This window comes from Tupaia chinensis, unplaced genomic scaffold (genome assembly GCF_000334495.1).
Source record: "Tupaia chinensis unplaced genomic scaffold, TupChi_1.0 Scaffold000625_1, whole genome shotgun sequence".
NCBI classification, from domain to species: Eukaryota; Metazoa; Chordata; class Mammalia; order Scandentia; family Tupaiidae; genus Tupaia; species Tupaia belangeri.
This window is the reverse complement of record NW_006160145.1, coordinates 812,532-816,998: the sequence shown is the minus strand read 5'-3', so window position 1 is coordinate 816,998 and position 4,467 is coordinate 812,532. Positions and strand designations below refer to the sequence as shown.

Below are 4,467 nucleotides of genomic sequence, written 5' to 3'. Positions count from 1 at the left end.
CTTTCTCTCTCTCTGATGAGCACATGTCCAGTAGCAAATTAATTATTTTTTAAAAGTAACTTTCAGAAACATAGATAAGGAAAAAAATAAAAACAAACAACTGCAAGGGTTTAGAAATACAGCTGGACCAGCTGGTGGTGTGGTGGTTAGGGTGGCTGGATCCCACATAGCTGACTGCATGGTTCAAGTCTCAGACCCAATAGCTTGAAAAATATATCAGGCATATGTGCATACATGCCCAAAGTCCTAAAAAACGAAATGGAGAAGGGACTGTGGCATGGCCATCACCCATGGGGATGCTCACTTTCTCTCTGGCAAGCACGTACACCTTCTAATAAAGAAAAAAATACAGGTTGAGTATCCTGATCTAAAATACTTGGGACCAGAAGCTTTTGAAATTTTTTGGATCTTGGACTATTTGCATTCACATAGCAAGATACCTTGAGAATGGGACACAAATCTAAACACAAAATTAATGTTTCATATATTGGGTCATTGGAAAAGTCATGACGTATTTTTCTATGTTTTCCTATGCAAAAATGCATCATTACTTTTCCAATGATCCTATACACATAGCTTCAAGGTAGCTTTACATATTTTGTATTGTAGCATTTTATCTGCAACCTGTTATATAAGGTCAAGTGTGGAATTTTCCATTCATGGTGTGATGTTGAATGTTCAAAATTTTCAGATTTTGGAACATTTTGGATTTTGCTTTTTACAACTTGGGATACAAAACCTATAATTTTTTAGATCAGCAGACATGTATAGTACTGATTTCTCTTACGCAAATTCAAGGATTTCTTATTAAATAAAATTTTCGTAATGCATTTCACAAGAGTGGCAGGTGTGAAGTGTTTTTCAGATTCCCTCTGAAAAGGATTAAGTCAAGCATCTCTCTTCACTGTTTAAAGACTATTAATAGAAAAGGGAACTAAAGTTATATATCTGAGGTCTGTGAGGCTCACCCACATGGGAAGTTTCTAGGTTTGAGTCTGGATACCACTCATGATCCAGGCTGACTGGAGCTGGGGATTGGACTGTAGCATGAAGATCCTTTGTAAAGGTTGGGGCCGAGTGGTTTGCCTGTCTCTGGTTCATGTAAAAATCAAACTTAAATTAAGCTACACAGCCTAGATATTTTAGTCCGTTTTTCTTTATTAACAATGTGACCTGATCACAAATTTTTAAAGTCTAGTTTTCCATTATGTTTTACATACTTTATTCTGACATATCTTTTAAAAACAAAAGGATGCAAATATTTGCACTTATCAATGCCTTTTTCTTTAGATGTGGGTTTACTTCTTTTCTTCAGGCTTTTTGTTACCAAGAAGCAAGGTCTGATTTCAATAGGGCCTATTTGCTGTGAAAGTATCAGAGTCATCTTCAAAGCAATACTCCGGGTGGGCGCATTCACTGATTAGCTGCATAATTTCTTTTAGGACATTTGTAACAGACATAACATTACAGGACTTCAGTTTGGGATTTTTTTTCCTTTTTTCTCTCTTTAAAATAAGTGTTTGCTGCTTCTCATTCATACTTCTTTTTCTTTGAATATATTGCACAATATTTTATTATTAAAAAAGGCTTTATGTCTTAGGCAAAAAGTTGTTCTCCTTCACTCAGGAAGTGCTAATGTGTATTATTTTCTAATAGAGGTAAATGGATGTCTGTGTGGCCATCCTCAAAGAGGACAGAACTGATAGGCTTGTAGGATCTGAGTCTGAAACGGCAGCAAATTATTTCAACTATAAATTTTCCAATTCCATGTAACATGCCTATTGTTGAAAAGATTCCTCCAACAATATCAGTCTTACAAAAAACTGCCAGAATGACAATGTGCTCCTCAGTAACCGTCACCATAAGAGAACTGAGATCATATTTCATAAATATCCCAGAGACTCCATGGCTGCCTGCAGCATTGTTAATGATATGTTCCCATTCTGTCACAGAAAACTGATGGGTGTCTGCTGAAATTTGGTATGTATGTAGTTTTGTTGGCACAACTGTAATAAAATATTGGAACATCTGGTTGTGATCTACAGCAATTTTTTCAGTTCCATCTAAAGGATTAATAATTCCTAGAACAAGTTCACCAAAAGACAAATGATCTATTCTGTGAGAAAAGTTGTAAGTCATGGTTGACAAGTGCTGCCAGGTGTGCGTGACCACGAGGATGTGGAATTGCACTGCCCACAGTTATGTGAAAATTCCCTGCTACTTTATTGACATACAGATGACCATGAATTCTTCATGCATCTAGAAGCTGTAATGAACTATCTTCTCTTCGGGGAAGTGCAGTTGTACCTTTAAAAGCACTTTTAAATATCACGTCTTGAAGTGAGTGCTCTTCTTGCAGCCTACTCTGAATCACCTGAAGCATCCTCTGCCACTCTTTTTGCTATGGTGAAAGATCAAATATTGCTGGTTCATAAACTAGACCATCTGTAGAAGCAACCATTGTTTCTGCTAAATCCAATACATCTGCTCCAACATATTGACACTTCATGGCAACAGTAATATCTATATTGATTCTCAATTTGCTAGAAAAATCCTTGTCTACTTCATATTCACATTTCATCCATGTATCTTGATATACTGAGAATTTCATTACGGTTAATAAAGCCATAGTAGTAAACAGTATTAAAGAAACTGTACCCTCACTGGCTGAAGTCTCTACATAGCTTTCAGGAACCTTTGGAAAAACATCCAATTCTTTCACCAAACAAAGTTGTTTTTTTTTTTAGTTTTTTTCTGATTCAGCCGCCTCATCTTCAGGAAAACCTTCCTTTTCCTTCATATAGTCATGCTTGTGCTACGGTCCCAGCCGGCCACCATGTTTCCCAGCCTAGATTTTTTTGAAGGCCACATTCTGGAAGTTTGTGGTGAGGTTTAAAGAAAGAGGGAGAAAGCTGAACAAAAAGAAAATTAAGGCCTCTTGAAGACTTTGAGTCAAGAATGTGTAACTATTATCAGGGCTCTTGGTTAAAAGCTCCTATAATCATTCCACAGCTGATATCTTTCTGTACAAATGGAAGACATCTGACACTGAATTGATTTCCAGAGTTGGATGGCAGCCAAATACACAATTTCCAGGAAGTTTTGTTTCTGTTTGAAATTTTACCTTCATGAGTTTGTCCTTCTCAAGCTTGAATGCTCAAAAGAAAGATATGTGGAAGTCCTGTTAAACCACAGATTTCTGGCTTTCATCCCTGGAATTTCTCAGTATAGGTAGGTAGGGACCTGGGAATTTGTGCTTCACACAAGTTCTCTGGAGACACTTGAGAACCACGACAGTAGACTAAAAAACTGACCTTGTGCTTCAACAAAATTCAAGTCAGAGAGAAGCTTACAGACTTCTGGTGCAGCCTTCACCCTGTGGAGCTTCCCAGACATTCTCTTCTCACTGGATTCTGAAGGAAACTCATGGTAAAGACAACAGGGGTTTGAATGTGTTTGGATGTCTTGGATTTATTTCAAAGTAATCTAGTCGGTTACAGTGTGGGGAGGGAGATGGAACAAATAAAATTGACAAACCGTTGACAACTGTTGAAGCTGCTGTGCTAAGAGCACAAAGAAATCATCATACTCATCTTCTGACTTCAGGGCACGTTTGAAATTTTCCACAATGAAAACATCATGGAGGAAGAAAGAACAGCAAGGAAGGCAAAAGACAAAGCAAAACAATCTCTTAAAGCTGTTTAAAGCATTAAGATACAGAATCTTTTAAGTAAGAAGACATGTATGTGACCTTGCTTTCTTTCCAATGGAAAATAATTAAAATCTTTTCATCTATATTCAGTATTTTGAACTGCTGGTTTGCTCTGTCCTGCCATAAAGATCATATGATAAATAAGTTTAACTGAAAAAATGTAGGGCCCAGCAGAGCAAAGATAAAGTACTCTGTCTTAGGAATTCATGTAGGAAGAATCAAAAATAAAACTAGTCACTGACAAACATTTAAACTACCTTTAAATGGGCCAGCCTGTGGCACAGAGGTTAAGGAGGCTTGAAATACACACTGAATGTATGTGTACGGTGTGCTCACAATCCTGAGAGAAGGGATGCAACATGGCCATCCCTGCTATGGAGTGATTTCCACTTTCCCTCTCTCTTTCTGGCAGGTGCATGCACTCTATAACAACAAATTAAAAAAAAAAAAAAAACCTTTGAAAAGTACTTAAAAAATACTTTTAAAAGATTGATCTTTCTTTTTCTTGGAGAGGTTTTTGCTATAGGGTGTATGCACTCGCCAGAAAGACAGAGAGAGACGAGAGGCAGAAAGTGAGAAATCACCCTGCAGGGGGGAGGGCCACATCGCAATCCCTTCTCCTTCATTCTCCTCTTGGAATCTTGGGCACGCCCACACACACACCCGGTGTGAGTTTAAGCCACCGGGTCCGGACCTGAACCACGGTCAACTACATGGGAGTCAACATAGCCATTACTCCATTTGCTCATCCCTAA

At 37.9% G+C, this 4,467-nt stretch overlaps 1 pseudogene; it reads right to left on the bottom strand.

Annotated features, from left to right (window-relative positions):
- Positions 1-1,035: 1,035 nt before the first annotated feature.
- Positions 1,036-4,032, bottom strand: LOC102494836 (endoplasmic reticulum-Golgi intermediate compartment protein 2-like; annotated as a pseudogene).
- Between the last annotated feature and the right edge of the window lie 435 nt (positions 4,033-4,467).